The sequence below is a fragment of the Pristiophorus japonicus genome, chromosome 3 (genome assembly GCF_044704955.1).
Source record: "Pristiophorus japonicus isolate sPriJap1 chromosome 3, sPriJap1.hap1, whole genome shotgun sequence".
NCBI lineage: Eukaryota > Metazoa > Chordata > Chondrichthyes > Pristiophoridae > Pristiophorus > Pristiophorus japonicus.
This window is the reverse complement of record NC_091979.1, coordinates 329375337-329402850: the sequence shown is the minus strand read 5'-3', so window position 1 is coordinate 329402850 and position 27514 is coordinate 329375337. Positions and strand designations below refer to the sequence as shown.

General features: G+C 48.7%; 1 pseudogene; it reads right to left on the bottom strand.

Annotated features, from left to right (window-relative positions):
• Nucleotides 1–266: 266 nt before the first annotated feature.
• LOC139256474 (zinc finger protein 256-like) overlaps nt 267–27514 on the bottom strand; it is a 62534-nt pseudogene continuing 35286 nt past the window's right edge.

The window sequence follows — 27514 nt, the reverse complement described above, 5'->3', positions numbered from 1 at the left end:
ATTCAATGGAAACTTTGACACTATTGTAGATTTTGTACCAAAGATCAGTTTGGGATTAAAGTGAAAGTTCATAATTTTATTGCAAACTGAATTTCTGTTCCTGAATTACGGGGAAAGATAACACACGGCATTTCTTAAATGGACACTGCAGCCCCGAGAACACAATCAGCAATATATCCAGAATATTAAAGACCAGCCCAGTTATAGGGTTAACAACATCAGCAGAAACAAACCCCAACTGTCAGAATGAACATGGTTCAGTCGGGATGTGATTAACAGCAGCAATAACAGCAGATTCCAACCCCTGCAGTCATTTGTGAACTCGCTGGTGTGTCAGCAGGTGGGATGACCGAGTGAATCGCTTCCCACACTCGGAGCAGGTGAACGGCCTCTCCCCAGTGTGAACTCGCTGGTGTTTCAGCAGGTCGGATGATGTAATGAATCCCTTCCCACACTCAGAGCAGGTGAACGGTCTCTCCCCAGTGTGAACTCGCTGGTGTTTCAGCAGGGTGGATGACCGAGTGAATCCCTTCCCACACTCAGAGCAGGTGAACGGCCTCTCCCCAGTGTGAACTCGCTGGTGTTTCAGCAGGGTGGATGACCGAGTGAATCCCTTCCCACACTCGGAGCAGGTGAATGGCTTCTCTCCAGTGTGACTGCGTCGATGAATTTCCAGCGCAGATGGCAATCTAAATACCTTCCCACAGTCACCACATTTCCACGGTTTCTCCATGATGTGGGTGTCCTTGTGACTCTCCAGGTTGGATGATCAGTTGAAGCCTGGTCCACACACAACACGTTTACAGTTTCTCCCCGCTGTGAATGGTGCGATGATTTTTCAGGCTGTGTAACTGGTTAAAGCTCTTTCCACAGGCAGTGCACTGGAACACTCACTCGGGTGTGTGTGTGTCTCGGTGCTTTTCCAGTCACACTGATGTTTGAAATCTTTTCCCACAGGCAGAACTGACAAACATTTCTCCTTCCACTTTCAAAGGCCGATGATATTCAGGTCCTGATGAATCGATTGACTCCGTCAGATCTTGACGTGATGTTTGGTTTGTGTTTCCTGTCTGAAAATCTCCCCTTCTAATACGCTGTAAAAGGGGATAACAAAACTCATCACTGTCAGTACAAGACAAAAATTCAGAATAGACACATCTGGTTTCCATGGAACATTCTTTCCTCTCTTGCTCCTCCAAAGCTGTAAATCCCCGTCCCACACATTATCCCTCCTACTGGGCTGAAATCCAAACCCATCGCACGTCTCTCGACTGTTTCTCCAACAGTCCCAGTTTTCACCAACAATTCTGGCTGTGTTCAGTTCTACACTCATTGGTTCCCCTCCCTCTCGGCCCCAGAAGGTGCTGACTCTGGCTGTGTTCAGTTCTACACTCACTGGTTTCCCCTCCCTCCCCTGTAGATGCTGACTCGGGCTGGGTCTCGATATAAACTCTCTGGTTCCCCTCAAGACGCTGACACTGGCTGGGTTCAGTTCTAAACTCACTACAAAGGAACGTAAGAAATAGGAGCAGGAGTAGGCCCTATGGCCCCTCGAGCCTGCTCCACCATTGAATACGATCATGGCTGATCCGATCATGGACTCAGGTCCACTTCCCTGCCTGCTCTCCATACCCCATTATTCCTTTGTTGGTTAAGAAACTGTCTATCTCTGTCTTAAATTTATTCAATGACCCAGCTTCCACAGCTCTCTAGGGCAGCGAATTCCACAGATTTACATCCCTCAGAGAAGAAATTTATCCTCATTTCGGTTTTAAATGGGCGGCCCCTTATTCTATTATGCCCCCTAGTTCTAGTCTCCCCCATCAGTGGAAACATCCTCTCTGCATCCACCTTGTCAAGCCCCCTCATAATCTTATATGTTTCGATAAGTTCACCTCTCATTCTTCTGAATTCCAATGTGTATAGGTCCAACTTACTCAACCTTTCCTCATAAGTCAACTCCCGCAGCTCCGGAATCAACCAAGTGAACCTTCTCTGAACTGCCTCCAAAGCAAGTATATCCTTAAATATGGAAACCCAAACTGCATGCAGTATTCCAGATGTGGCCTCACCAATACCCTATACAACTGCAGCAAGACTTCCCTGCTTTTACACTCCGTCCCCTTTGCAATAAAGGCCAAGATTCTATTGGCCTTCCTGATCAGTTGCTGTACTTGCATACTAACCTTTTGTGTTTCATGCACAAGTAACCCCCAGGTCCCGCTGTACTGCAGCACTGCAATTTTTCTCCATTTAAATAATAACTTTCTCTTTGATTCTTTCTTCCAAAGTGCATGACCTCACACTTTCCAACATTATACTCCATTTGCCAAATTTTTGCCCACTCACTTAGCCTGTCTATGTCCTTTTGCAGATTTTATGTGCTCTCCTCACACATTGCTTTCCCTCCCATTTTTGTATCGTCAGAAAACTTGGCTACATTACACTCAGTCCCTTCATCCAAGTCGTTAATATAGATTGTAAATAGTTGGGGTCCCAGCACTGATCCCTGCGCTATCTCACTAGTTACTGATTGCCATCCATAGAATGAACCATTAATCCCGACTCTCAATTTACTGTTAGTTAGCCAATCCTCTATCCATGTTAATATATTACCCCCAACCCCGTGAACTTTTATCTTGTGCAGTAACCTTTTATGTGGAACCTTGTCAAGTGCCTTCTGGAAGTCCAAATACACCACATCCACTGGTTCCCCTTTATCTACCCCATTTGTTACATCCTCAAAGAATTCCAGCAAATTTGTCAAACATGACTTCCCCTTCATAAATCCATGCTGAGTCTGCCTGACCGAATTATGTTTTTCCAAATGTCCAGTTTCCTGCTTTTTGTCTGCCTCCTTTTTTAAATAGCGGCATTATATTTGCAGTTTTCCAATCTGCTCGGACCTCCCCAGAATCCAGGGAATTTTAGAAACATAGAAAATAGGTGCAGGATAGGCCATTCGGCTCTTCGAGCCTGCACCGCCATTCAATGTATTCATGGCTGAACTCGTTTTGGTCAATTACAACCAATGCATCCACAATCCCTGCTACTACTTCTCTTAAGACCCGAGGATGCAAGCGATCAGGTCCAGGGGATTTATCCGCCTTCAGTCACATTATCTAACTGCCTGCACCAGTCCCAATATATCCCCCACTACCTGCACCAGTAACAATATATCCCCCACTGCCTGCACCAGTACCAATATATCCCCCACTGCCTGCACCAGTACCAATATATCCCCCACTGCCTGCACCAGTACCAATATATCTCCCACTGCCTGCACCAGTACCAATATATCTCCCACTGCCTGCACCAGTACCAATATATCCCCCACTGCCTGCACCAGTACCAATATATCCCTCACTGCCTGCACCAGTACCAATATATCTCCCACTGCCTGCACCAGTACCAATATATCCCCCACTGCCTGCACCAGTACCAATATATCCCCCACTGCCTGCACCAGTACCAATATATCCCTCACTGCCTGCACCAGTACCAATATATCTCCCACTGCCTGCACCAGTACCAATATATCCCTCACTGCCTGCACCAGTACCAATATATCCCTCACTGCCTGCACCAGTACCAATATATCTCCCACTGCCTGCACCAGTACCAATATATCCCCCACTGCCTGCACCAGTACCAATATATCCCCCACTGCCTGCACCAGTACCAATATATCCCTCACTGCCTGCACCAGTACCAATATATCCCCCACTGCCTGCACCAGTACCAATATATCTCCCACTGTCTGCACCAGTACCAATATATCCCCCACTGCCTGCACCAGTACCAATATATCTCCCACTGCCTGCGCCAGTACCAATATATCCCCCACTGCCTGCACCAGTACCAATATATCTCCCACTGCCTGCACCAGTACCAATATATCCCACACTCTCTGCACCAGTACCAATATATCTCCCACTGTCTGCACCAGTACCAATATATCCCACACTGCCTGCACCAGTACCAATATATCCCTCACTGCCTGCACCAGTACCAATATATCTCCCACTGCCTGCACCAGTACCAATATATCTCCCACTGCCTGCACCAGTACCAATATATCTCCCACTGCCTGCACCAGTACCAATATATCCCCCACTGCCTGCACCAGTACCAATATATCCCCCACTGCCTGCACCAGTACCAATATATCCCCCACTGCCTGCACCAGTACCAATATATTCCTCACTGCCTGCACCAGTACCAATATATCCCCCACTGCCTGCACCAGTACCAATATATCCCACACTCTCTGCACCAGTACCAATATATCCCCCACTGTCTGCACCAGTACCAATATATCCCACACTCTCTGCACCAGTACCAATATATCTCCCACTGTCTGCACCAGTACCAATATATCCCACACTGCCTGCACCAGTACCAATATATCCCTCACTGCCTGCACCAGTACCAATATATCTCCCACTGCCTGCACCAGTACCAATATATCTCCCACTGCCTGCACCAGTACCAATATATCTCCCACTGCCTGCACCAGTACCAATATATCCCCCACTGCCTGCACCAGTACCAATATATCCCCCACTGCCTGCACCAGTACCAATATATCCCCCACTGCCTGCACCAGTACCAATATATCCCTCACTGCCTGCACCAGTACCAATATATCCCCCACTGCCTGCACCAGTACCAATATATCCCACACTCTCTGCACCAGTACCAATATATCCCCCACTGTCTGCACCAGTACCAATATATCCCACACTCTCTGCACCAGTACCAATATATCCCCCACTGCCTACACCAGTACCAATATATCTCCCACTGTCTGCACCAGTACCAATATATCTCCCACTGCCTGCACCAGTACCAATATATCCCACACTGCCTGCACCAGTACCAATATATCCCTCACTGTCTGCACCAGTACCAATATATCCCACACTCTCTGCACCAGTACCAATATATCCCCCACTGCCTGCACCAGTACCAATATATCTCCCACTGCCTGCACCAGTACCAATATATCCCCCACTGCCTGCACCAGTACCAATATATCTCCCACTGCCTGCACCAGTACCAATATATCCCCCACTGCCTGCACCAGTACCAATATATCCCCCACTGCCTGCACCAGTACCAATATACCCCCCACTGCCTGCACCAGTACCAATATATCCCTCACTGCCTGCACCAGTAACAATATATCTCCCACTGCCTGCACCAGTACCAATATATCTCCCACTGTCTGCACCAGTACCAATATATCCCTCACTGCCTGCACCAGTACCAATATATCTCCCACTGCCTGCACCAGTACCAATATATCCCCCACTGCCTGCACCAGTACCAATATATCCCCCACTGCCTGCACCAGTACCAATATATCCCCCACTGCCTGCACCAGTACCAATATATCCCCCACTGCCTGCACCAGTACCAATATATCTCCCACTGTCTGCACCAGTACCAATATATCCCCCACTGCCTGCACCAGTACCAATATATCTCCCACTGCCTGCGCCAGTACCAATATATCCCCCACTGCCTGCACCAGTACCAATATATCTCCCACTGCCTGCACCAGTACCAATATATCCCACACTCTCTGCACCAGTACCAATATATCTCCCACTGTCTGCACCAGTACCAATATATCCCACACTGCCTGCACCAGTACCAATACATCCCTCACTGCCTGCACCAGTACCAATATATCTCCCACTGCCTGCACCAGTACCAATATATCTCCCACTGCCTGCACCAGTACCAATATATCTCCCACTGCCTGCACCAGTACCAATATATCCCCCACTGCCTGCACCAGTACCAATATATCCCCCACTGCCTGCACCAGTACCAATATATCCCACACTGCCTGCACCAGTACCAATATATCCCTCACTGCCTGCACCAGTACCAATATATCCCCCACTGCCTGCACCAGTACCAATATATCCCACACTCTCTGCACCAGTACCAATATATCCCCCACTGTCTGCACCAGTACCAATATATCCCACACTCTCTGCACCAGTACCAATATATCCCCCACTGCCTACACCAGTACCAATATATCTCCCACTGTCTGCACCAGTACCAATATATCTCCCACTGCCTGCACCAGTACCAATATATCCCACACTGCCTGCACCAGTACCAATATATCCCTCACTGTCTGCACCAGTACCAATATATCCCACACTCTCTGCACCAGTACCAATATATCCCCCACTGCCTGCACCAGTACCAATATATCTCCCACTGCCTGCACCAGTACCAATATATCCCCCACTGCCTGCACCAGTACCAATATATCTCCCACTGCCTGCACCAGTACCAATATATCCCCCACTGCCTGCACCAGTACCAATATATCCCCCACTGCCTGCACCAGTACCAATATATCCCCCACTGCCTGCACCAGTACCAATATATCCCTCACTGCCTGCACCAGTAACAATATATCTCCCACTGCCTGCACCAGTACCAATATATCTCCCACTGTCTGCACCAGTACCAATATATCCCTCACTGCCTGCACCAGTACCAATATATCTCCCACTGTCTGCACCAGTACCAATATATCTCCCACTGTCTGCACCAGTACCAATATATCCCTCACTACCTGCACCAGTACCAATATATCTCCCACTGCCTGCACCAGTACCAATATATCCCCCACTGCCTGCACCAGTACGAATATATCCCCCACTGCCTGCACCAGTACCAATATATCCCCCACTGCCTGCACCAGTACCAATATATCTCCCACTGCCTGCACCAGTACCAATATATCCCCCACTGCCTGCACCAGTACCAATATATCCCCCACTGCCTGCACCAGTACCAATATATCCCTCACTGCCTGCACCAGTACCAATATATCTCCCACTGCCTGCACCAGTACCAATATATCTCCCACTGTCTGCACCAGTACCAATATATTCCACACTCTCTGCACCAGTACCAATATATCTCCCACTGTCTGCACCAGTACCAATATATCCCTCACTGCCTGCACCAGTACCAATATATCTTCCACTGTCTGTACCAGTACCAGTATATCTCCCACTGTCTGCACCAGTACCAATATATCCCCCACTGCCTGCACCAGTACCAATATATCCCCCACTGCCTGCACCAGTACCAATATATCCCCCACTGCCTGCACCAGTACCAATATATCCCACACTCTCTGCACCAGTACCAATATATCCCCCACTGCCTGCACCAGTACCAATATATCCCTCACTGCCTGCACCAGTACCAATATATCCCCCACTGCCTGCACCAGTACCAATATATCCCACACTCTCTGCACCAGTACCAATATATCCCACACTCTCTGCACCAGTACCAATATATCCCCCACTACCTGCACCAGTACCAATATATCCCACACTGCCTGCACCAGTACCAATATATCCCTCACTGCCTGCACCAGTACCAATATATCTCCCACTGTCTGCACCAGTACCAATATATCCCACACTCTCTGCACCAGTACCAATATATCTCCCACTGTCTGCACCAGTACCAATATATCCCTCACTGCCTGCACCAGTACCAATATATCTCCCACTGTCTGCACCAGTACCAATATATCTCCCACTGTCTGCACCAGTACCAATATATCCCACACTCTCTGCACCAGTACCAATATATCCCCCACTGTCTGCACCAGTACCAATATATCTCCCACTGCCTGCACCAGTACCAATATATCCCCCACTGCCTGCACCAGTACCAATATATCCCCCACTGCCTGCACCAGTACCAATATATCCCACACTCTCTGCACCAGTACCAATATATCCCCCACTGCCTGCACCAGTACCAATATATCCCACACTCTCTGCACCAGTACCAATATATCCCCCACTGCCTGCACCAGTACCAATATATCCCCCACTGCCTGCACCAGTACCAATATATCCCACACTCTCTGCACCAGTACCAATATATCTCCCACTGCCTGCACCAGTACCAATATATCCCCCACTGCCTGCACCAGTACCAATATATCCCTCACTGCCTGCACCAGTACCAATATATCCCCCACTGCCTGCACCAGTACCAATATATCCCTCACTGTCTGCACCAGTACCAATATATCCCACACTGCCTGCACCAGTACCAATATATCCCCCACTGCCTGCACCAGTACCAATATATCCCTCACTGCCTGCACCAGTACCAATATATCCCCCACTGCCTGCACCAGTACCAATATATCCCTCACTGTCTGCACCAGTACCAATATATCCCACACTCTCTGCACCAGTACCAATATATCCCTCACTGCCTGCACCAGTACCAATATATCCCTCACTGCCTGCACCAGTACCAATATATCCCCCACTGCCTGCACCAGTACCAATATATCCCACACTGCCTGCACCAGTCCCAATATATCTCCCACTGCCTGCACCAGTACCAATATATCCCTCACTGCCTGCACCAGTACCAATATATCCCCCACTGCCTGCACCAGTACCAATATATCCCCCACTGCCTGCACCAGTACCAATATATCCCTCACTGCCTGCACCAGTACCAATATATCCCTCACTGCCTGCACCAGTACCAATATATCCCTCACTGCCTGCACCAGTACCAATATATCTCCCACTGCCTGCACCAGTACCAATATATCTCCCACTGTCTGCACCAGTACCAATATATCCCCCACTGTCTGCACCAGTACCAATATATCTCCCACTGTCTGCACCAGTACCAATATATCCCCCACTGTCTGCACCAGTACCAATATATCCCCCACTGTCTGCACCAGTACCAATATATCTCCCACTGCCTGCACCAGTACCAATATATCTCCCACTGTCTGCACCAGTACCAATATATCCCCCACTGTCTGCACCAGTACCAATATATCTCCCACTGTCTGCACCAGTACCAATATATCTCCCACTGCCTGCACCAGTACCAATATATCCCCCACTGTCTGCACCAGTACCAATATATCTCCCACTGTCTGCACCAGTACCAATATATCCCTCACTGCCTGCATCAGTACCAATATATCCCCCACTGCCTGCACCAGTACCAATATATCCCCCACTGCCTGCACCAGTACCAATATATCCCTCACTGCCTGCACCAGTACCAATATATCCCTCACTGCCTGCACCAGTACCAATATATCCCCCACTGCCTGCACCAGTACCAATATATCCCTCACTGCCTGCACCAGTACCAATATATCCCCCACTGCCTGCACCAGTACCAATATATCTCCCACTGCCTGCACCAGTACCAATATATCTCCCACTGCCTGCACCAGTACCAATATATCTCCCACTGCCTGCACCAGTACCAATATATCCCTCACTGCCTGCACCAGTACCAATATATCCCTCACTGCCTGCACCAGTACCAATATATCTCCCACTGCCTGCACCAGTACCAATATATCTCCCACTGCCTGCACCAGTACCAATATATCCCACACTCTCTGCACCAGTACCAATATATCCCCCACTGCCTGCACCAGTACCAATATATCCCCCACTGCCTGCACCAGTACCAATATATCTCCCACTGCCTGCACCAGTACCAATATATCCCCCACTGCCTGCACCAGTACCAATATATCTCCCACTGCCTGCACCAGTACCAATATATCCCCCACTGTCTGCACCAGTACCAATATATCTCCCACTGCCACCACCAGTACCAATATATCTCCCACTGCCTGCACCAGTACCAATATATCCCACACTCTCTGCACCAGTACCAATATATCTCCCACTGTCTGCACCAGTACCAATATATCCCACTGCCTGCACCAGTACCAATATATCCCTCACTGCCTGCACCAGTACCAATATATCTCCCACTGCCTGCACCAGTACCAATATATCCCTCACTGCCTGCACCAGTACCAATATATCTCCCACTCTCTGCACCAGTACCAATATATCCCTCACTCTCTGCACCAGTACCAATATATCCCTCACTCTCTGCACCAGTACCAATATATCTCCCACTGTCTGCACCAGTACCAATATATCCCCCACTGCCTGCACCAGGACCAATATATCTCCCACTGCCTGCACCAGTACCAATATATCCCCCACTGCCTGCACCAGTACCAATATATCCCCCACTGCCTGCACCAGTACCAATATATCCCCCACTGCCTGCACCAGTACCAATATATCCCTCACTCTCTGCACCAGTACCAATATATCCCACACTCTCTGCACCAGTACCAATATATCCCCCACTGCCTGCACCAGTACCAATATATCCCTCACTGCCTGCACCAGTACCAATATATCCCTCACTGCCTGCACCAGTACCAATATATCCCTCACTGCCTGCACCAGTACCAATATATCCCCCACTGCCTGCACCAGTACCAATATATCCCCCACTGCCTGCACCAGTACCAATATATCCCCCACTGCCTGCACCAGTACCAATATATCCCACACTGTCTGCACCAGTACCAATATATCTCCCACTGCCTGCACCAGTACCAATATATCCCACACTCTCTGCACCAGTACCAATATATCCCCCACTGCCTGCACCAGTACCAATATATCTCCCACTGCCTGCACCAGTACCAATATATCTCCCACTGCCTGCACCAGTACCAATATATCCCCCACTGCCTGCACCAGTACCAATATATCTCCCACTGCCTGCACCAGTACCAATATATCTCCCACTGCCTGCACCAGTACCAATATATCCCACACTCTCTGCACCAGTACCAATATATCCCCCACTACCTGCACCAGTACCAATATATCCCTCACTGCCTGCACCAGTACCAATATATCCCTCACTGCCTGCACCAGTACCAATATATCCCTCACTCTCTGCACCAGTACCAATATATCCCTCACTCTCTGCACCAGTACCAATATATCCCTCACTGTCTGCACCAGTACCAATATATCCCTCACTGCCTGCACCAGTACCAATATATCCCTCACTGCCTGCACCAGTACCAATATATCCCTCACTCTCTGCACCAGTACCAATATATCCCTCACTGCCTGCACCAGTACCAATATATCCCTCACTCTCTGCACCAGTACCAATATATCCCCCACTGTCTGCACCAGTACCAATATATCCCACACTCTCTGCACCAGTACCAATATATCCCTCACTGCCTGCACCAGTACCAATATATCCCTCACTCTCTGCACCAGTACCAATATATCCCTCACTGCCTGCACCAGTACCAATATATCCCTCACTCTCTGCACCAGTACCAATATATCCCTCACTGCCTGCACCAGTACCAATATATCCCTCACTGCCTGCACCAGTACCAATATATCCCCCACTGCCTGCACCAGTACCAATATATCCCTCACTGCCTGCACCAGTACCAATATATCCCTCACTCTCTGCACCAGTACCAATATATCCCTCACTGCCTGCACCAGTACCAATATATCCCGCACTCTCTGCACCAGTACCAATATATCTCCCACTCTCTGCACCAGTACCAATATATCCCCCACTACCTGCACCAGTACCAATATATCCCACACTGCCTGCACCAGTACCAATATATCCCTCACTGCCTGCACCAGTACCAATATATCTCCCACTGTCTGCACCAGTACCAATATATCCCACACTCTCTGCACCAGTACCAATATATCTCCCACTGTCTGCACCAGTACCAATATATCCCTCACTGCCTGCACCAGTACCAATATGTCTCCCACTGTCTGCACCAGTACCAATATATCTCCCACTGTCTGCACCAGTACCAATATATCCCACACTCTCTGCACCAGTACCAATATATCCCCCACTGCCTGCACCAGTACCAATATATCTCCCACTGCCTGCACCAGTACCAATATATCCCCCACTGCCTGCACCAGTACCAATATATCCCCCACTGCCTGCACCAGTACCAATATATCCCACACTCTCTGCACCAGTACCAATATATCCCCCACTGCCTGCACCAGTACCAATATATCCCACACTCTCTGCACCAGTACCAATATATCCCCCACTGCCTGCACCAGTACCAATATATCCCCCACTGCCTGCACCAGTACCAATATATCCCACACTCTCTGCACCAGTACCAATATATCCCCCACTGTCTGCACCAGTACCAATATATCCCCCACTGTCTGCACCAGTACCAATATATCTCCCACTGCCTGCACCAGTACCAATATATCTCCCACTGTCTGCACCAGTACCAATATATCCCCCACTGTCTGCACCAGTACCAATATATCTCCCACTGTCTGCACCAGTACCAATATATCTCCCACTGCCTGCACCAGTACCAATATATCCCCCACTGTCTGCACCAGTACCAATATATCTCCCACTGTCTGCACCAGTACCAATATATCCCTCACTGCCTGCATCAGTACCAATATATCCCCCACTGCCTGCACCAGTACCAATATATCCCCCACTGCCTGCACCAGTACCAATATATCCCTCACTGCCTGCACCAGTACCAATATATCCCTCACTGCCTGCACCAGTACCAATATATCCCCCACTGCCTGCACCAGTACCAATATATCCCTCACTGCCTGCACCAGTACCAATATATCCCCCACTGCCTGCACCAGTACCAATATATCCCTCACTGTCTGCACCAGTACCAATATATCCCACACTCTCTGCACCAGTACCAATATATCCCTCACTGCCTGCACCAGTACCAATATATCCCTCACTGCCTGCACCAGTACCAATATATCCCCCACTGCCTGCACCAGTACCAATATATCCCACACTGCCTGCACCAGTCCCAATATATCTCCCACTGCCTGCACCAGTACCAATATATCCCTCACTGCCTGCACCAGTACCAATATATCCCCCACTGCCTGCACCAGTACCAATATATCCCCCACTGCCTGCACCAGTACCAATATATCCCTCACTGCCTGCACCAGTACCAATATATCCCTCACTGCCTGCACCAGTACCAATATATCCCTCACTGCCTGCACCAGTACCAATATATCTCCCACTGCCTGCACCAGTACCAATATATCTCCCACTGTCTGCACCAGTACCAATATATCCCCCACTGTCTGCACCAGTACCAATATATCTCCCACTGTCTGCACCAGTACCAATATATCCCCCACTGTCTGCACCAGTACCAATATATCCCCCACTGTCTGCACCAGTACCAATATATCTCCCACTGCCTGCACCAGTACCAATATATCTCCCACTGTCTGCACCAGTACCAATATATCCCCCACTGTCTGCACCAGTACCAATATATCTCCCACTGTCTGCACCAGTACCAATATATCTCCCACTGCCTGCACCAGTACCAATATATCCCCCACTGTCTGCACCAGTACCAATATATCTCCCACTGTCTGCACCAGTACCAATATATCCCTCACTGCCTGCACCAGTACCAATATATCCCCCACTGCCTGCACCAGTACCAATATATCCCCCACTGCCTGCACCAGTACCAATATATCCCTCACTGCCTGCACCAGTACCAATATATCCCTCACTGCCTGCACCAGTACCAATATATCCCCCACTGCCTGCACCAGTACCAATATATCCCTCACTGCCTGCACCAGTACCAATATATCCCCCACTGCCTGCACCAGTACCAATATATCTCCCACTGCCTGCACCAGTACCAATATATCTCCCACTGCCTGCACCAGTACCAATATATCTCCCACTGCCTGCACCAGTACCAATATATCCCTCACTGCCTGCACCAGTACCAATATATCCCTCACTGCCTGCACCAGTACCAATATATCTCCCACTGCCTGCACCAGTACCAATATATCTCCCACTGCCTGCACCAGTACCAATAAATCCCACACTCTCTGCACCAGTACCAATATATCCCCCACTGCCTGCACCAGTACCAATATATCCCCCACTGCCTGCACCAGTACCAATATATCTCCCACTGCCTGCACCAGTACCAATATATCCCCCACTGCCTGCACCAGTACCAATATATCTCCCACTGCCTGCACCAGTACCAATATATCCCCCACTGTCTGCACCAGTACCAATATATCTCCCACTGCCTGCACCAGTACCAATATATCTCCCACTGCCTGCACCAGTACCAATATATCCCACACTCTCTGCACCAGTACCAATATATCTCCCACTGTCTGCACCAGTACCAATATATCCCACTGCCTGCACCAGTACCAATATATCCCTCACTGCCTGCACCAGTACCAATATATCTCCCACTGCCTGCACCAGTACCAATATATCCCTCACTGCCTGCACCAGTACCAATATATCTCCCACTCTCTGCACCAGTACCAATATATCCCTCACTCTCTGCACCAGTACCAATATATCCCTCACTCTCTGCACCAGTACCAATATATCTCCCACTGTCTGCACCAGTACCAATATATCCCCCACTGCCTGCACCAGGACCAATATATCTCCCACTGCCTGCACCAGTACCAATATATCCCCCACTGCCTGCACCAGTACCAATATATCCCCCACTGCCTGCACCAGTACCAATATATCCCCCACTGCCTGCACCAGTACCAATATATCCCTCACTCTCTGCACCAGTACCAATATATCCCACACTCTCTGCACCAGTACCAATATATCCCCCACTGCCTGCACCAGTACCAATATATCCCTCACTGCCTGCACCAGTACCAATATATCCCTCACTGCCTGCACCAGTACCAATATATCCCTCACTGCCTGCACCAGTACCAATATATCCCCCACTGCCTGCACCAGTACCAATATATCCCCCACTGCCTGCACCAGTACCAATATATCCCCCACTGCCTGCACCAGTACCAATATATCCCACACTGTCTGCACCAGTACCAATATATCTCCCACTGCCTGCACCAGTACCAATATATCCCACACTCTCTGCACCAGTACCAATATATCCCCCACTGCCTGCACCAGTACCAATATATCTCCCACTGCCTGCACCAGTACCAATATATCTCCCACTGCCTGCACCAGTACCAATATATCCCCCACTGCCTGCACCAGTACCAATATATCTCCCACTGCCTGCACCAGTACCAATATATCTCCCACTGCCTGCACCAGTACCAATATATCCCACACTCTCTGCACCAGTACCAATATATCCCCCACTACCTGCACCAGTACCAATATATCCCTCACTGCCTGCACCAGTACCAATATATCCCTCACTGCCTGCACCAGTACCAATATATCCCTCACTCTCTGCACCAGTACCAATATATCCCTCACTCTCTGCACCAGTACCAATATATCCCTCACTGTCTGCACCAGTACCAATATATCCCTCACTGCCTGCACCAGTACCAATATATCCCTCACTGCCTGCACCAGTACCAATATATCCCTCACTCTCTGCACCAGTACCAATATATCCCTCACTGCCTGCACCAGTACCAATATATCCCTCACTCTCTGCACCAGTACCAATATATCCCCCACTGTCTGCACCAGTACCAATATATCCCACACTCTCTGCACCAGTACCAATATATCCCTCACTGCCTGCACCAGTACCAATATATCCCTCACTCTCTGCACCAGTACCAATATATCCCTCACTGCCTGCACCAGTACCAATATATCCCTCACTCTCTGCACCAGTACCAATATATCCCTCACTGCCTGCACCAGTACCAATATATCCCTCACTGCCTGCACCAGTACCAATATATCCCCCACTGCCTGCACCAGTACCAATATATCCCTCACTGCCTGCACCAGTACCAATATATCCCTCACTCTCTGCACCAGTACCAATATATCCCTCACTGCCTGCACCAGTACCAATATATCCCGCACTCTCTGCACCAGTACCAATATATCTCCCACTGTCTGCACCAGTACCAATATATCCCTCACTCTCTGCACCAGTACCAATATATCTCCCACTGCCTGCACCAGTACCAATATATCCCTTACTCTCTGCACCAGTACCAATATATCCCACACTCTCTGCACCAGTACCAATATATCTCCCACTGTCTGCACCAGTACCAATATATCCCTCACTGCCTGCACCAGTACCAATATATCCCCCACTGCCTGCACCAGTACCAATATAGCCCTCACTCTCTGCACCAGTACCAATATATCCCACACTCTCTGCACCAGTACCAATATATCCCACACTCTCTGCACCAGTACCAATATATCCCTCACTCTCTGCACCAGTACCAATATATCCCCCACTGCCTGCACCAGTACCAATATATCCCCCACTGCCTGCACCAGTACCAATATATCCCTCACTCTCTGCACCAGTACCAATATATCCCACACTCTCTGCACCAGTACCAATATATCCCCCACTGCCTGCACCAGTACCAATATATCCCTCACTGCCTGCACCAGTACCAATATATCCCTCACTGCCTGCACCAGTACCAATATATCCCTCACTGCCTGCACCAGTACCAATATATCCCCCACTGCCTGCACCAGTACCAATATATCCCCCACTGCCTGCACCAGTACCAATATATCCCCCACTGCCTGCACCAGTACCAATATATCCCACACTGTCTGCACCAGTACCAATATATCTCCCACTGCCTGCACCAGTACCAATATATCCCACACTCTCTGCACCAGTACCAATATATCCCCCACTGCCTGCACCAGTACCAATATATCTCCCACTGCCTGCACCAGTACCAATATATCTCCCACTGCCTGCACCAGTACCAATATATCCCCCACTGCCTGCACCAGTACCAATATATCTCCCACTGCCTGCACCAGTACCAATATATCTCCCACTGCCTGCACCAGTACCAATATATCCCACACTCTCTGCACCAGTACCAATATATTCCCCACTACCTGCACCAGTACCAATATATCCCTCACTGCCTGCACCAGTACCAATATATCCCTCACTGCCTGCACCAGTACCAATATATCCCTCACTCTCTGCACCAGTACCAATATATCCCTCACTCTCTGCACCAGTACCAATATATCCCTCACTGTCTGCACCAGTACCAATATATCCCTCACTGCCTGCACCAGTACCAATATATCCCTCACTGCCTGCACCAGTACCAATATATCCCTCACTCTCTGCACCAGTACCAATATATCCCTCACTGCCTGCACCAGTACCAATATATCCCTCACTCTCTGCACCAGTACCAATATATCCCCCACTGTCTGCACCAGTGTCAATATATCCCACACTCTCTGCACCAGTACCAATATATCCCTCACTGCCTGCACCAGTACCAATATATCCCTCACTCTCTGCACCAGTACCAATATATCCCTCACTGCCTGCACCAGTACCAATATATCCCTCACTCTCTGCACCAGTACCAATATATCCCTCACTGCCTGCACCAGTACCAATATATCCCTCACTGCCTGCACCAGTACCAATATATCCCCCACTGCCTGCACCAGTACCAATATATCCCTCACTGCCTGCACCAGTACCAATATATCCCTCACTCTCTGCACCAGTACCAATATATCCCTCACTGCCTGCACCAGTACCAATATATCCCTCACTCTCTGCACCAGTACCAATATATCTCCCACTGTCTGCACCAGTACCAATATATCCCTCACTCTCTGCACCAGTACCAATATATCTCCCACTGCCTGCACCAGTACCAATATATCCCTCACTCTCTGCACCAGTACCAATATATCCCACACTCTCTGCACCAGTACCAATATATCTCCCACTGTCTGCACCAGTACCAATATATCCCTCACTGCCTGCACCAGTACCAATATATCCCCCACTGCCTGCACCAGTACCAATATATCCCTCACTCTCTGCACCAGTACCAATATATCCCACACTCTCTGCACCAGTACCAATATATCTCCCACTGTCTGCACCAGTACCAATATATCCCCCACTGCCTGCACCAGTACCAATATATCCCTCACTCTCTGCACCAGTACCAATATATCCCACACTCTCTGCACCAGTACCAATATATCCCTCACTCTCTGCACCAGTACCAATATATCCCTCACTGCCTGCACCAGTACCAATATATCCCCCACTGCCTGCACCAGTACCAATATATCCCACACTCTCTGCACCAGTACCAATATATCCCTCACTCTCTGCACCAGTACCAATATATCCCACACTCTCTGCACCAGTACCAATATATCCCCCACTGTCTGCACCAGTACCAATATATCCCTCACTGCCTGCACCAGTACCAATATATCCCTCACTGCCTGCACCAGTACCAATATATCCCTCACTGCCTGCACCAGTACCAATATATCCCTCACTCTCTGCACCAGTACCAATATATCCCTCACTCTCTGCACCAGTACCAATATATCCCTCACTGTCTGCACCAGTACCAATATATCCCTCACTGCCTGCACCAGTACCAATATATCCCTCACTGCCTGCACCAGTACCAATATATCCCTCACTCTCTGCACCAGTACCAATATATCCCTCACTGCCTGCACCAGTACCAATATATCCCTCACTCTCTGCTCCAGTACCAATATATCCCCCACTGTCTGCACCAGTACCAATATATCCCACACTCTCTGCACCAGTACCAATATATCCCTCACTGCCTGCACCAGTACCAATATATCCCTCACTCTCTGCACCAGTACCAATATATCCCTCACTGCCTGCACCAGTACCAATATATCCCTCACTCTCTGCACCAGTACCAATATATCCCTCACTGCCTGCACCAGTACCAATATATCCCTCACTGCCTGCACCAGTACCAATATATCCCCCACTGCCTGCACCAGTACCAATATATCCCTCACTGCCTGCACCAGTACCAATATATCCCCCACTGCCTGCACCAGTACCAATATATCCCACACTCTCTGCACCAGTACCAATATATCCCTCACTCTCTGCACCAGTACCAATATATCCCACACTCTCTGCACCAGTACCAATATATCCCCCACTGCCTGCACCAGTACCAATATATCCCCCACTGCCTGCACCAGTACCAATATATCCCCCACTGCCTGCACCAGTACCAATATATCCCTCACTGCCTGCACCAGTACCAATATATCCCTCACTGCCTGCACCAGTACCAATATATCCCACACTCTCTGCACCAGTACCAATATATCCCTCACTGCCTGCACCAGTACCAATATATCTCCCACTGCCTGCACCAGTACCAATATATCCCCCACTGCCTGCACCAGTACCAATATATCCCCCACTGTCCTGCACCAGTACCAATATATCCCCCACTGCCTGCACCAGTACCAATATATCCCCCACTGTCTGCACCAGTACCAATATATCCCACACTCTCTGCACCAGTACCAATATATCCCCCACTGCCTGCACCAGTACCAATATATCCCCCACTACCTGCACCAGTACCAATATATCCCCCACTGCCTGCACCAGTACCAATATATCCCACACTCTCTGCACCAGTACCAATATATCCCCCACTGCCTGCACCAGTACCAATATATCCCCCACTGTCTGCACCAGTACCAATATATCCCCCACTGCCTGCACCAGTACCAATATATCCCCCACTGCCTGCACCAGTACCAATATATCTCCCACTGTCTGCACCAGTACCAATATATCCCCCACTGCCTGCACCAGTACCAATATATCCCTCACTGCCTGCACCAGTACCAATATATCCCTCACTGCCTGCACCAGTACCAATATATCCCTCACTCTCTGCACCAGTACCAATATATCCCTCACTGCCTGCACCAGTACCAATATATCCCTCACTGCCTGCACCAGTACCAATATATCTCCCACTGCCTGCACCAGTACCAATATATCCCTCACTCTCTGCACCAGTACCAATATATCCCCCACTGTCTGCACCAGTACCAATATATCTCCCACTGCCTGCACCAGTACCAATATATCCCTCACTCTCTGCACCAGTACCAATATATCCCTCACTGCCTGCACCAGTACCAATATATCTCCCACTGCCTGCACCAGTACCAATATATCCCTCACTCTCTGCACCAGTACCAATATATCCCCCACTGTCTGCACCAGTACCAATATATCTCCCACTGCCTGCACCAGTACCAATATATCCCTCACTCTCTGCACCAGTACCAATATATCCCCCACTGCCTGCACCAGTACCAATATATCCCTCACTCTCTGCACCAGTACCAATATATCCCTCACTCTCTGCACCAGTACCAATATATCCCCCACTGCCTGCACCAGTACCAATATATCTCCCACTGCCTGCACCAGTACCAATATATCCCCCACTGCCTGCACCAGTACCAATATATCTCCCACTGCCTGCACCAGTACCAATATATCTCCCACTGCCTGCACCAGTACCAATATATCCCTCACTGCCTGCACCAGTACCAATATATCCCCCACTGCCTGCACCAGTACCAATATATCCCTCACTGTCTGCACCAGTACCAATATATCCCCCACTGCCTGCACCAGTACCAATATATCCCCCACTGCCTGCACCAGTACCAATATATCCCCCACTACCTGCACCAGTACCAATATATCCCTCACTGCCTGCACCAGTACCAATATATCCCTCACTGCCTGCACCAGTACCAATATATCCCCCACTCTCTGCACCAGTACCAATATATCCCCCACTGCCTGCACCAGTACCAATATATCCCCCACTCTCTGCACCAGTACCAATATATCTCCCACTGCCTGCACCAGTACCAATATATCCCTCACTGCCTGCACCAGTACCAATATATCCCTCACTGCCTGCACCAGTACCAATATATCCCCCACTCTCTGCACCAGTACCAATATATCTCCCACTGTCTGCACCAGTACCAATATATCCCCCACTGCCTGCACGAGTACCAATATATCTCCCACTGCCTGCACCAGTACCAATATATCCCCCACTGTCTGCACCAGTACCAATATATCCCCCACTGCCTGCACCAGTACCAATATATCCCTCACTGCCTGCACCAGTACCAATATATCTCCCACTGCCTGCACCAGTACCAATATATCCCCCACTGTCTGCACCAGTACCAATATATCCCTCACTGCCTGCACCAGTACCAATATATCCCTCACTGTCTGCACCAGTACCAATATATCCCCCACTGCCTGCACCAGTACCAATATATCCCCCACTGCCTGCACCAGTACCAATATATCCCTCACTGCCTGCACCAGTACCAATATATCCCTCACTGTCTGCACCAGTACCAATATATCCCCCACTGCCTGCACCAGTACCAATATATCCCCCACTGCCTGCACCAGTACCAATATATCCCCCACTGCCTGCACCAGTACCAATATATCCCACACTCTCTGCACCAGTGCCAATATATCCCCCACTGCCTGCACCAGTACCAATATATCTCCCACTGCCTGCACCAGTACCAATATATCTCCCACTGCCTGCACCAGTACCAATATATCTCCCACTGCCTGCACCAGTACCAATATATCCCCCACTGCCTGCACCAGTACCAATATATCCCTCACTGCCTGCACCAGTACCAATATATCCCCCACTGCCTGCACCAGTACCAATATATCCCTCACTGCCTGCACCAGTACCAATATATCCCTCACTCTCTGCACCAGTACCAATATATCCCCCACTGCCTGCACCAGTACCAATATATCCCACACTCTCTGCACCAGTACCAATATATCCCCCACTGCCTGCACCAGTACCAATACATCCCTCACTCTCTGCACCAGTACCAATATATCCCCCACTGCCTGCACCAGTACCAATATATCCCACACTCTCTGCACCAGTACCAATATATCCCCCACTGCCTGCACCAGTACCAATATATCCCTCACTGCCTGCACCAGTACCAATATATCCCTCACTGCCTGCACCAGTACCAATATATCTCCCACTGCCTGCACCAGTACCAATATATCCCTCACTGCCTGCACCAGTACCAATATATCTCCCACTGCCTGCACCAGTACCAATATATCCCACACTGCCTGCACCAGTACCAATATATCCCCCACTGCCTGCACCAGTACCAATATATCCCCCACTGCCTGCACCAGTACCAATATATCCCCCACTGCCTGCACCAGTACCAATATATCTCCCACTGCCTGCACCAGTACCAATATATCCCCCACTGCCTGCACCAGTACCAATATATCCCCCACTGCCTGCACCAGTACCAATATATCTCCCACTGCCTGCACCAGTACCAATATATCCCTCACTGCCTGCACCAGTACCAATATATCCCCCACTGCCTGCACCAGTACCAATATATCCCACACTCTCTGCACCAATACCAATATATCCCACACTCTCTGCACCAGTACCAATATATCCCACACTCTCTGCACCAGTACCAATATATCCCACACTCTCTGCACCAGTACCAATATATCCCCCAAGTGAAGAAATCGTGAAACGTGGGAGAGCAGAGTGGGATGAGTTGGCTTATGAGACTTGCAAATATAATCCAGACTATGATGATTGGAGAAGAGAAGGTGGGTCTCCCCCATACCAGAAGGTACGGGGAGCCCCGATCAAGATAGAATCTGTACCCGGCACCCCACTGTCCCCGCGGTACCAGCTGCCAGAGGCGGGCACACCCGCAATACCCGTCGTGGCGCCTCAGATAAAAACCATCCATGTGTCACTGATACCCGGGGACACATTGAAGTTATTACAAATGTCACCCAAGTCAGAGAGGAGACGAAGTACTTAAGAATTTTGGCAGAAAATATGGCAAATAAGAATATGCCACAGCCGTCATAACCGAGATGTGGAAGAGTTAGTAAAAGCAAAAATGACTGAAGAAATGTGGCAACAGTTGGGACAACGATACAGGGACGGCACTTGGTGTGCGATAATAGCCCCCACCGTTGCACAGTCGGAGGCAGAATATCAGGCGTTTAAAGCAAACATAACTCGGGGAGCAGGAGCAATACCCATAAACTGGGGAATAATCATAGGGGTCACTCAAAACAAGGGCGAATCCGCAGACTATGCAGAGCGGAAATGGTTGAGCTTCCAAGTGTATTCGGGAATACTGAACCCCACCAGGGATAATCAAGCATTCCTAAAAATATACAAAGAGGGGTTGAGTACTGCACACCGAGACGTATTAAAAACAGGGCTAGTCACAATGCAAAACTATGACGACTTGTCCAGAGGGGCGTCTGAGCTGGATGCTGCTCAGAAAAGGGAAGTTGTGGCAGTAGAAGCGCACGTGGCCGCAGTGACAGCAGCTGTGGCAGGAACATTACGCACAGTCCCCGTGACTTGTTTTAATTGTGGAAAAGGCCACTTTAGTCGAGAAAAAGGCTCAGGGGAGGGGCGGACAATCAAGGCCGAAGTCCAAGAACTGTGACAAACTGGGCCATAGAGCGAGGAAGGGGCGGAAGGACAGGGACCCGGACAGATTAGAGGAGTCCCAGGAGGAGAACCACCCCTGACCAGGGGAGAAGTGGTAGCGCTCCTTAGAGAAGTTCAACGGATTCTGCCATCCCCCACCACGCAAGAGACGCTTTGTAACGAGGATGTCATAAGTATGCAATGGTTGGCAGCCACCCAATAACAGTTACCGGCCCCCGGGGAAGATGTGGGACCACAAAGAGAGGACCCAAGAATGTTTGTTAGCCCAGTGTTAGGGGGCAAACAGTGCGAGATGCTGATAGACACAGGAACGTCAATATCCATAACTAATCTAGACTTACCCCTGACCAAGGAAACTATCAGCATACAAGGAGTAGGAGGAGGGAACAGAAAGACAACTTTAAGTGAAATTGTACTATTGGAAGTACAGGGGATAATACTACCCACCCAGTGTCGTTGCTGGCCCAATCCCGAAGACACCATATTAGGAATAGAAACATTAAGGGAAATCGGGGCACTAATAGACCCCCAGCGTAACCGAGTAGTCTGGGGAGACAAGCACCAAACTCAGTGTAAATTTATCCACCCGGATCATCAGCAGCAGCGGGTGGCTGGGATCCGTCCAATAGATCTCGAGTGGGAAAGAAAGGGCGCCTGGGGAAGTATATGTCGGTTATACCCTGCCCTATGGGCCCAACACAAACAGGACTGTGAGTTGGTAGGGCCCGAGCCAGTCAAGATCCCAGGCCCAGAACAGAAAGCCCACCGGCAATACCCACTGAAACCCAACACTGAAACAGTTGTCCTTCAGATAGTGAAAGAATTGGAAAGGCAAGCGATGGTGAGACAACCAATAGCTACGACCAAATCATCAATATTGCCAGTAAATAAACCAGTTGCCTCATATATAGAAACATAGAAAATAGGTGCAGGAGTAGGCCATTCGGCCCTTCGAGCCTGCACCACCATTCAATAAGATCATGGCTGATCATGCAACTTCAGTACTCCATTCCTGCTTTCTCTCCATACCCCTTGATCCCTTTAGCCATAATGGCCACATCTAACTCCCTTTTGAATATATCGAACGAACTGGCCTCAATAACTTTCTGAGGTAGAGAATTCCACAGGTTCACAATTCTCTGAGTGAAGAAGTTTCTCCTCATTTCGGTCCTAAATGGCTTACCTCTTATCCTTAGACTCTGACCCTTGGTTCTGGACTTCCCCAACATCGGGAACATTCTTCCTGCATCCAACCTGTCCAATCCTGTCAGAATTTTATATGTTTCTTTGAGATCTCCTCTCATTCTTCTAAATTCCAGTGAATATAAGCCCAGTCGATCCAATCTTTCTTCATATGTCAGTCCTGCCATCCCGGGAATCAGTCTGGTGAACCTTTGCTGCACTCCCTCAATAGCAAGAATGTCCTTCCTCAGGTTAGGAGACCAAAACTGTACACAATATTCAAGGTGTGGCCTCACCAAGGCCCTGTACAACTGCAGTAAGACCTCCCTGCTCATGTACTCAAATCCCCTCGCTATGAAGGCCAGCATGCCATTAGCTTTCTTTACTGCCTGCTGTACCTGCATGACTACCTGATGTACCATGACACCCAGGTCTCATTGCACCTCCCCTTTTAATAATCTGTCAGCATTCAGATAATAATCTGCCTTCCTGTTTTTGCCACCAAAGTGGATAACCTCACACTTATCCACATTATACTGCATTTGCCCATTCACCTAACCTGTCCAAGTCCCCCTGCAGCCTCCTCACAGCTCTCACTGCCACCCAGCTTAGTGTCATCTGAAAACTTGGAGATATTACATTCAATTCCTTCGTCTAAATCATTCATGTATATTGTAAATAGCTGGGGTCCCAACACTGAGCCCTGCGGCACCCCACTAGTTACTGCCTGCCATTCTGAAAAGGACCTATTTATTCCTACTCTTTGCTTCCTGTCTGCCAACCAGTTCTCTATCCACATCAGTACATTACCCCTAATAACATGTGCCTTAATTTTGAACACTAATCTCTTGTATGGGACCTTGTCAAAAGCCTTTTGAAAGTCCAAATACACCACATCCACTGGTTCTCCCTTGTCCACTCCACTAGTTACATCTTCAAAAAATTCGAGAAGATTTGTCAAGCATGATTTCCCTTTCATAAATCCATGCTGACTTGGACCGATCCTGTCACTGCTTTCCAAATGCGCTGCTATTACATCTTTAATAATTGATTCCAGCATTTTCCCCACCACTGGTGTCAGGCTAACCGGTCTATAATTCCTTGTTTTCTCTCTCCCTCCTTTTTTAAAAAGTGGGGTTACATTAGCTACCCTCCAATCCATAGGAACTGAACCAGATTCCATGGAATGTTGGAAAATGACCATCAATGCTATTTCTAGGACCACTTCCTTAATTACTCTGGGATGCAGATTATCAGGCCATGGGGATTTATCGGCCTTCAGTCCCTTCAATTTCCCTATCACCATTTCCTGACTAATAAGGATTTCCCTCAGTTCCCTTCTCGCTAGACCCTCGATCCCCTAGTATTTTCGGGAGGGTATTCGTATCTTCCCTTGTGAAGACAGAACCAAAGTATTTGTTCAATTGGTCTGCCATTTCTTTGTTCCCCATTATAAATTCACCTGATTCTGACTGCAAGGGACCTACATTAGTCTTCACTAATCTTTTTCTCTTCACATGTCCATAGAAGCTTTTGCAGTCAGTTTTTATGTTGCCTGCAAGCTTACTCTCAAACTCTATTTTCCCCCTCCTAATTAAACCCTTAGTCCTCCTCTGCTGGATTCTAAATTTCTCCCAATCCTCAGGTTTGCTGCTTTTTCTGGCCAATTTATATGCCCCTTCCTTGGATTTAACACTTTCCCTAATTTCCCATGTTAGACACGGTTGAGCCACCTTCCATTTTTTATTCTTACGCCAGACAGGGATGTACAATTGTTGTGGTTCATCCATGTGATATTTAAATGTCTGCCATTGCCTATCCACCGTCAACCCTTTAAGTATCATTCTCCAGTCTATCCTAGCCAATTCACATCTCATACCATCGAAGTTTTCTTTCTTTAAGTTCAGGACCCTAGTCTCTGAATTAACTGTGTTACTCTACAACTTAATGAAGAATTCTACCATATTATGGTCACTCTTCCCCAAAGGGTCCCACACGACCAGATTGCTAATTAATCCTCTCTCATTACACAAGACCCAGTCTAGGATGGCCAGCCCTCTAGTTGATTCCTCGACATATTGTTCCAGAAAACCATCCCTTATACACTTCAGGAAATCCTCCTCCACAGTATTGATACCAGTTTGGTTAGCCCAATCAATATGTAGATTAAAGTCACCCATGATAACTGCTGTGCCCTTATTGCACGTGTCCCTAATTTCCTGTTTGATGCCATCCCCAACCTCCCTACTACTGTTTGGTGGTCTGTACACAACTCCCACTAATGTTTTCTGCCCTTTGGTGTTTCGCAGCTCTACCCATATAGATTCCACATCATCCATGCTAATATCTTTCCTTACTGTTGCGTTAATCTCCTCTTTAACCAGTAACACTACCCCACCTCCTTTTCCTTCCTATCTGTCCTTCCTGAATATTGAATACCCCTGGATGTTGAGTTCCCAGCCTTGGTTACCTTGGAGCCATGTCTCCGTAATCCCAATTACATCATATCCGTTAACAGCTATCTGCGCAGTTAATTCATCCACCTTATTTCGAATGCTCCTCGCATTGAGACTCAGAGCCTTCAGGCTTGTTTTTTTAACACTCTTTGTCCTTTTAGAATTATATTGTAATGTGGCCCTTTTTGATTTTTGCCCCTGATTTCTCTGCCCTCCACTCTTGCTTTTCTCCTTCCTACCTTTTGCTTCTGCCCCCTTTTTACTTCCCTCTGTCTCCCTGCATAGATTCCCATCCCCCTGCCATATTAGTTTAACCCCTCCCCCACAGCACCAACAAACACTCCCCCTAGGACATTGCCCAGGTGCAGACCGTCCAGTTTGTACTGGTCCCACCTCTCCCAGAACCGATTCCAATGTCCCAGGAATTTGAATCCCTCCCCCTTGCACCATTCTTCAAGCCACGTATTCATCTGAGCTATCCTGCGATTCCTACTCTGACTAGCACGTGGCACTGGTAGCAATCCT